The sequence below is a fragment of the Physeter macrocephalus genome, chromosome 2 (genome assembly GCF_002837175.3).
Source record: "Physeter macrocephalus isolate SW-GA chromosome 2, ASM283717v5, whole genome shotgun sequence".
Lineage (NCBI taxonomy): Eukaryota > Metazoa > Chordata > Mammalia > Artiodactyla > Physeteridae > Physeter > Physeter macrocephalus.
The window spans coordinates 36,984,875-36,994,642 of record NC_041215.1 but is presented as its reverse complement, the minus strand read 5'-3'; positions in this window follow the sequence as shown (position 1 = coordinate 36,994,642).

Here is a 9,768-nt window from a genome sequence, read left to right as displayed (position 1 = left end):
CCCAAAGCATGGGGTCCTGCACAGCTGTAGACGAAGCTGAATGTAGGGAGAAAGTGGCTCGAGAGGTGGGTCAGCTGAAGAGTCAGACAAGGCAGGTGGAGGGAGGAAAGGCCGTGAGAGACCACAGTCCATGGCCTACCACCACCCGGGAGGCCCTCAGACAAGAAGCTCAAATGGGACCACGGATGTGAAAGCATTTTCAAAACTGCCTTACCCTGTATATATGTGATGAAGTATTCAATTGTTTGATGACCAGAATATTGTCATGAATAAATAAAAGTTAAAATTAATTAATTAATTAAAATATTAAAAAGTCATTTGGGAGAATGCTTAAACTGAAAAGAATTATAACTGAATGTAATCATTGCCCCAAAAGTATTCCTTAATTGCCCCTGAAAGGCAGTTGAAAATGTATCTTTAGAAAGCCTATGTGCCTGCATCGTAAATAATATGGAAAAGGCCACAATGAAGCTATAACAAAGCCACCCAATTAAAAATATCAAACCAGGATCCAGGAAAGTTAGAATTCTCTGGTAACATAACCTCCCTCATAATAATTTTCCCTTGCAAAAATTGACTGACATAGATACTAAATTACAAAATTAACATATCTTTTTCAATATCAAATATGTTTCATTATGAGAAAAATCATCCTGTCTGTTTCTATAGTTTGTGTACTAAAATTTATAACTTCCTCAGTAAAGTTCCCTGTTTCATCACTCAGGGATTTGTTAAGATGTAATAAATATCTTTGCTGCCAAAACAGAAGAGTGAAAACTAAACACTGATCAAGGTGAGTTTGGTCAAGGATGTGCCAATCAGGGGAGAGCAAATATTAAGTGAGGCACTTGAGGGAGTTGAAAACCAGCTAAAGACTCTTTCAGGAAGCCAGGGCAGCTCCCAGACGGCACCAAGAAGATTTAGTTAGTGGCTTTGCAGACACGTCCTGAAATGGAAGGTCACTGGTGGCCCTGCTTCACAGGAAGTGCACTCTGATCTTCCTCACACGTCCATTTGTTGAGAAAGCAAAGAGGAATGATGACTGCAGTCAGCAGGAGGTGTTACAGATGGCCTGGGAGGGCCTGGTCTAGAGAGTGTGACCTCAGGACCTGTGCATCTCCCCTTAGTCCACCATCCTTCTTTCTTTCTTTCCAGCTTTGAGATAGAATTCACATACCATAAAATTTACCTAGTTAAATGTACAATTCAATGGGTTTTTGCATCTCTGCAGAGATGTGCAACCTCAGCACAATTCATTTTAGAATACTTTAATCATCCTGAAAATAAACCTGACACCCAGTAGCAGTCACTTCCAAATCTTCCCATCCCCAGGAAAATATCAGTCTACTTTCTGTCTCTATGGATTTGCCTATTTGAGACATTTCATGTGAATGGAATCATACAATATGTGGTCCTTTGTGACTGGCTTCTTCCATGGAGCATAATGTTTTCAAGGGACCATCCATGTTGTTCCTTTTTATGGCCAAATAATATTCAATTATATGGATATACCACATTTTATTTATCCGTTCATAAGTTGGACATTTGGATTTTTTCAATTTTCTAGGTATTATGAATAATGGTGCTATGAAAATTCATGTACAAAATTTTTATGTTTGTTTTTGGCCATGTGGTAATTCTATGTTTAACTTTTTGAGGAACTGCCAAACTATTTTTCACAATGGTTGAATCTTTTTACATCACCACTAGGAATGTCTGAGTGCTCCTACTTCTCCACATCCCTCACCAACACTTGTTATTTTCCAGTTTTTTTTAATAGCCATCCTGATTGGTATGATGTGGTATCTTATTCTGCTTTTGATTTGCATTTCCTTGATGACCAGTGATGTTGAACATCTTTTCATGAACTTACTGGCCATTTGTTTATCTTTTTTTGAGAAATATCTAAGTCATTTATCCATTTTTAAAAAATTGAGTTGTTTATCATTCTGTTGTTGAAGGGTAGAAGTTTGTTATATATTCTGGCTGTTAAACTTTTATCAGATACATGATATACAAGTATTTTCTCCCACTCTAGTTTGTCTTTTCACTTTCTTGATAATGTCCTTTAATACACAAAAGTTTTTAATTTTAATGAAGTTCAGTTTATCTATATTTTCCTTCGTTGCTCATGCTTTTGGTGTCAAATCTGAGAATCCATTGCCTAACCCAAAGTCACAAAGATTTCTTTATGATTTCTATAAGAGTTTTATAGTTTTAGCTTCTACATTTAGTTCCATAAGCTAATTTTTAAGTAATATGTGAGGAAGGGCTCTAACTTTATTCTTTTTTATTTGCAAATGGATATCCAATTATCCCAGTATCATTTTTTTCCCCATTGAATTGTTGGCACCCCCGTCAAAAATCTATTGACCGTAAATGTAAGGATTTATTTCTCGACCTCAACATATTTTCTTGATCTGCCACACCACACTGTCATGATTACTGTAGTTTTGTAATAAATTTTGAAATTGGGAAGTATGTGTCCTCCTTATGTACTTTTTCAAGACTATTTTTCCCTAGTCTGTGTCCCTTACAGTCTTGTATGAATTTTAGAATCAGTTTATCAACTTTTGTTTTAAAAAGCCAGCTAGAGTTTTGACAGGGATTGAGTTGAATCTGTAGCTCAGTTCAGGGAATGTTGCTGTCTAAACAATATTGTGTTCTGATCCATGAACATAGGATGTCTTTCTGTTTATTTAGATCTTTAATTTCAACAATGTTTTGAAGTTTTTTACAGACAAGTCTTGCACTTCTTTCATTAATATATTCCTTATTTTATTCTTTTTGATGCTGTGGTAAATAAAATTGTATTCTTAATCTCATTTTTGGATTGTTCATTGATCTTGTACATGTGAATTTTCTTGTACCAGGTGAATTGGCTCTATGAGATTCTTAGTGGAATCCTTAGGATTTTCTTTATGTAAGATCATGTCATATATGAGTAGAGATAATTTTACTTGTTCCTTTCCAGTCTGGATGCCCTTTGTTTCTTTTTTTTGCAACCACACCAACTTCCAATATATATTGGAAACTGCAGGAGAGCATTTTCCTCCTACCAGTACCCTCTACTGAAAAGCATAACATTGATATCACTGTGGAGGAGAAATGCTCAGTGAAATTTCATTGTTTATCACAGAGCATATACTGAAGGGTGCATTCAGAGCTGAGAGGCAATAAACTGATAACTGACACACTCCCACAAGTAAAATCCACAGCTCTTCTTCTAGGCAGTGGGGGAGTGAAAGAAATATTAATATTTGAAGAACACATGCAATTGTCTTATGTATTACAATTTTTAATTTTCACAACGCTTAAAAGATAGGCATGCATAGCCCCATTTTACACTTATGGAAATGGAAGCACAGAAGTATTACAATTATTATTCCAAAGTCATACACATCTAGCAGGGGTGACATCTCTTGTCACTGAGTCCTGTGTGTGATCTTGCCCTTGTATCACACTGTCTTCAGTCAATACCTGTTACAAAGACTAAATATTTTTGGAGGCTTCCAATCTAGTAGATGAAAGAAGTAGAAACACCTCTCCCAAATCTGATGGCAAAGGGATGAGAACATCCAATGTTTTCAATGCCCACATCAAACAAGAAATCAGTGACCAATGTGACAAATAAAACAATTCATTCACTATACCGAGAGTCATTGTGTTTTACTGTTAGAACTGGTGGAATGTAATTTAGATGATTTTCTGTGTGTCATATTGAATTTCTCATTTGGGCCAAATTTTAGGGCTGCTAACAAAAACAGATGGAAGATTCTACACTTTTTTATGCTACAGTGAGAAAATGTAAAAGTATGATATCACATAAAATAACAGATGCTCAATCTAATGAAAAAGTATAACCTGCTCCAACAGAAGCATAGCTACCCAAGAGTCTCTTCTTTGACTTTACCAATTTATAGTGTCATAGCCATTGCAGGAAGGTTTGCTCTTCTTCTCCAGTCTTCTGGGGGAGAATTTCAGAGATGTGGCACTAACAGCCAGACTGACACATTGGCTGAAGTATTTACTGGTAAGGACAGATCGTGTGTCAGATTCCAGTGGGTCAGAACTGAAATGATAGCCCTACCTCCTTACAGATTACCTTTTCCTCAACAAATAAATAGTTTCATCCATCTGGCAAATATCATTTGAGTGGGTAACACATGCAAAGCATTGGGAGAAACACTCAGGGGCTCTAAATTGAATCAGAAATCCTGTGCTCAAGAGCATACATTAAAGGTCTCCTACAAAGTAGGCAAATGGTAAATGTTTTATGCAAGCCCAAGGAAGGAAAGATTTGATCACATAGATACTTCCACTTCGTCATAGTTTCTAAAATAAAATGTAAGCTCAGGACCAAAAATCATGCAGCTATAGAAGGGGTATAGTAACTCACATCCTGTGCAGCTGCCAGGAGGCTAAAATAAGCTGGTCGACTTAAAGGGCCCAGTGCATAGTTGGGGACCAACACATCTCTACTCCCCTTTTCCCCTTCTACAACCCACAACTGGAAAATCCCAGAAGAGTCCAACTTCAGTTGAAATTTTAAACATGTTTATTACAAGCACAATGGGTTGTGCCACCTCAGCTCTCCCAGGCTGGGTGTTGAGGCAATGTGTTAACAGACCCACTGGGAGGACCCCAGCCCTGGGCATACAGAGGCCCAGGCTCACTCGAACTTACAATTTCAACCTTGGTTGCCTATAACCATTCTTAAATGACTACTATGAGAAATGATTATAATGAATTGGAAAAATTCTTAGTCATATGTATGTTCTTAATCACAGGTATGATTAAATAAACACTAAGATAATATTAAATAATATCTCCTAATAATTTTCTAACACAGAGGCAGGTGGCTGTCGCTAATTGACTGCTCCCTAAAGGCCCAGGCCCTGAGTAGCATGTTTTAGATAAGTTATTCCAACTAATTTAATCTTCAAAGCAGTCTACGAATAAGGTATTGTCTCATTTTTCTGATTGACAGAGGGAAATGGGAGTTCCTGGGTCTCCTGGCCGGTTATAAGATGTTTTTTTGTTTTTATTAGAGTAGAGTTGATTTACAATGTTGTGTTAGTTGCAGATGTACAGCAAAGTGAATCAGTTATACATATACATATATCCACTCTTTTTTTGGATTCTTTACCTATGTAGGTCATTACAGAGTATTGAGTAGACTTCTCTGTGCTACACAGTAGCTTTTAAGTGGTAAAGCTGAGACGGAAATCAGCTCTTATTGACCACAGAGTCTGTCTCCTCTGTTTTTACCACTGACCGATCTCTGTCAACAGCAACATTATACTTCCTGGCAGGAACCTGACAGGCATCTCGTGTCCTTCATAACTCAGCCATAACCCAGTTAAGGATATTTTACCTTAATTAGGCTAAATATATCATCTTTACATACTAATCAGCCTCCAGGCTACAGGGTGTGCTCCTGGAATACCATCTGTGGCCTCAGCAGGGGGCTGTGTGGGGGGAGGAGAAGGGCTGGAGCCAGAGGGTGGGCCTGGATTCGATGACTTCTCTCCTGCTAGCAGGGGCCTCATGCGACCCCCTTGGCTTCTCAGGGCTCTGTGACGACAATGGGCTCCCCACCTCACAGGGCTTTTGGGGGGTTGTGCTCACACCTTCTGAATAAAAAATCTCTCAACCAAGGGCTCTTGAGGGGAAGCAGCAAGTATCATTTGGGCCTGATTGTATAAGCAAGTCTTACCACAAAGTAGGTGCTCAAACACCTATTAAATTGAACTAAAGAACTAACAAATATAACATTATTATTAGTAAATAAGCATACAGTAAAACACTTATAATTTTGTGAAGTTTAATACTTGTATGATTAAAATGAACAGTGTAATTGGACTCCGAACAGTTCCAACAACCCAAATACCCATTTGTTCCATCTCTTTGAAGTCATATCCCCTTCCTCTCCCTAATCGCCAATCTGTTCTCTGTCACTATAGTTTTGTCTCTTCAAGGATGTAATAGCAATGATAGAATAGATAACCATCTGAGACTGGTTTCTTTCCCTCATCACAACGTCTCTGAAAGTCAACCAAATCACTGTGTGTAACAGTAGTTTATTCCTTTGTATTGCTGTGTAGTAGCCCATTGTGTGGATGTACTGCAATTGCTCAGCCAGTCACCAGGTAGAGTGCTTTTGGGTTGTCTTCAGTTGTTGGTGATTGAGAGGAGAGCTACTAAAACATCTGTTCACAGATACTTGTGTAAACTAAATTGTTAGTTCACTTGGGTAAATAGCAAGGAGTGTGATTATTGGGACCTATGATAAGTGTATGTTTTTCAGAGTGGCTATAATATTTTACATTTTCACAGCAACCTATCGTAATCTAGCTGCTACAAATCCTCACCTGCACTCAATATGGCCAGTATTTATTTTTAGTCATTCTGATAAGTGTGTGTTTGTATCTCATTGTCATTTTAATTTGCATTTCTATTATGATTGAACATCTTTTCTTGTACTACTTGCCATCTGTATATACTCTTTGATAAAATGTCTATTCAGATCTTTTGCCCACTTTTTAGTCGGGTAGTTTGTTTTCTTATTCTTGAGTTTTGAGAACTCTTTATATAATCTAGACACAAATCCTTTGCTGTATTTGTGATAGGCAAATATTTTCTCCCAATCTGCTATCTATCTTTTTAGTCTCTTAACTGTGTATTTTGCAGAACAAAAGTTGTTCTTTTTCTTGTTTGAATGAATTCCAATGAATTATTTTTTTTCTTCTATGGATTGTGTATTTATGTGCCATGTGTAAGTACTCACTGCCTAACCCCAGGTCAAGGAGATTTACTTCTATATTTCTTCTAAAATTGTATAGTTTTAAATTATATATTTAAATCTATAATGCATTTTTAGTTAAATTTTTTATGCATATGGTTGTACAATTGATCAAATATCACTTGTTGAATAAACTATCCTTTCCCATTCTGTTTCTGTACTCTTGTTAAAAAACAATTGGATGGGTCTACATGGACTTTCTATTTTATTCTATTGATTTGTATGTTTATCCTCTTGGAATTACCAACTGACTTCATTACTGTGGCTTTACAGTAAGTCTGAGCATTAGGTAATGTGATATCTCTGACTTTCTTCTTTTTTGCAAAATATTTGGGTTACTCTAGTTCTTTTGGCTTTCCACATAATTTTTATAATCAACTTGTATATATCTATAAATAATCCTGCCAGGATTTTGACTGGTATTATATTTAATCTATAAATCAATTTGGAGGGAAATGGCATCATTTTACTCTTACATTTTTCAGTCCATAAATATGGTATAACTCTCCATTTATTTAGGTATAAATAAGAAATCAGATATTTTTTTCATCAACATGTGGTAGTTACTAGCATTCAGATTCCCTACTTGTTCTGTTAGGTTTATACCTAGGAAGTATATTTGTTAGAGTTATTGTAAATGGTATTATTATTTAAATTTATTTTCCAATTGTACATTGCAGATAAATAGAAATATGATTGCTTTTTGCATATGACTTTGAAAACCACAACTTTTCTGATCCCACTTATTCGTTCTAGGAAGGGTGTTTGTGTGTGTGTGTGTCTGTGTTGTTAATTGAGATTTTCTACACAATCATGTCATCTGAGAATAGAAACAGTTTTATTTCTTCCATTCCAATCTGTATACCTTGTGTTTGTTTTTCTTATCTTATTGTAGTGACATAATTACTGCACAATGTTGATAGGAACTGTGAGCCCTGCTTTGTTCCTAATGTGGGGGACAAAACATTCCATCTTTCATCATTAAAACATATTGAGAGCTGAAGTTTTTTAGTAGAGTCCCTTTATCAGGTTGAGGAAGTTCCCATCTATCCTTAGTTTTCTTAGAGTTTTTATCATTAATGGAGGTTGCATTTTGTCCAGTGCGTATTCTGACAGTGATGTAATAATGTGTATTTCCTTCTTCAGACCGTTAATATCCTGGATTACAGATTTTAGAATATTGAACCAGCCTTGAATTCCCAGGATAAATCCCTATTTGTCTATGGTATTATTCTTTTATATATTGCTGGACGTTTATTTGTTAATATTTTGTTGTGGAGTTTATGTCAGTTTCTCATGAGGAATATCAATTGGTAATTTTTTCTTCTTGTGCTGCCTTTGCCTGGTTTCTGTATGAGAATAATTTCTAGCCTCATAAAACAAGATGGGAGGTTTTGCCTCCTCCTCAATTTTCTGGAAGAGGTGTGTTTAATTGGTTTGATTTTATCTTTAAATGTTTCATAAACACCTCCAGTAAAACTGTATGAGCTTGAAGATTTTTGTTATTGGAAGGTTTTTAACTAAAAATTCATGTCTTTCATCATTCTAGCACCATTTATCTATTTCGTCTTACATGAGTTTTGGTAGTTTGTAGATCTCCAGGAATTGGTCTTCTTTAACTCACTTATAGAATTTATGTGCCTAGAGTTATTCATAGGGTTCCTTATTAGCCTATAGGCACCCTTTTTAGGGGTCCTAGACAAACTCTGTAGAGATATCTCTTCTTTCATTCCTCATAGTGGTAATTTATGTCTTCTCTCCTTTCTGTTGGTTAGTCTTGCTACACACATCAATTTTCTTGCTTTTTCTAAGAACCAAATATGGATTTACTAACTTTTTTTCAGCTTTCAATTTCTTTTATTTCTGTTTTTATGGTTACTAATTCCTTATGTGTTCTTGCTTTGAGTTTTTTTAATTTGTTTTAATTTTTCTAGTTTATTGAGGTGCAGCTTAGATTCTTGACATGAGGATTTTTTTCTTTTTTAAATTGATGTATAATTGACATATAACACTGTATCAAGCAAACAACACAATGATTTCATGTTTGTATATATGGCAAAATGATCAACACAGTAAGTTTAGTTATCCATCACCATACATGTTACAAAAAAATTTTCTTCTGATGAGAATTTTGAAGATCAACTCTCAGAAACTTTCAAATATGTAATACAGTATTATTAACTATAATTACCATACTGTATATTATGTGCCATGACACGTTTATTTTATAACTGGACTCCCTTTGCCCATTTCATCCACACCTGTGTCTGGCAACCACCAACTTGTTCTCTGTATCTCTGAGCTAGGGGTTTGGTTGCTGTTAGATTTTACGTAAGTAGATCGTATGGTATTTGTCTTTCTCTGTTTGACTAATATCACTTAGCATAGTGCTCTCAAAATCCATCCACGTTGTCACAAATGGCAAAATTTCCTCATTTTTTTCCAGATATATCCCATATATGCAATAGGATAGTATTCAACCACAAAACATATAATATTATATATCATATATATCATATATAATTATGTATTAATATTATAAATACATTATATTTAATATATCATATATACTTATATATTAATATTATATATACATTATATATAACATATATGATTATATATTAATATATAAAAATATATATTATATTAAAAAGTATCATTTACAAATATATATTAGTATTACATGTAAGTAAATATATACATTATATACAATACATTCTATATAATTTATTATATATATTTATAATTATATATGTTCTATATTATTATATAATATATTATATATATTAGTATGTGTGTAATATATTAATTTTATATATCATATAATAAATATATATAATGTATTATACAATATATTGTATATTATTATACATAATACAAAATATTATTATGGTGTATTATATAATATATTATATAATTTAATATATTATAATATAATATTAATATAATATTATAATATATTA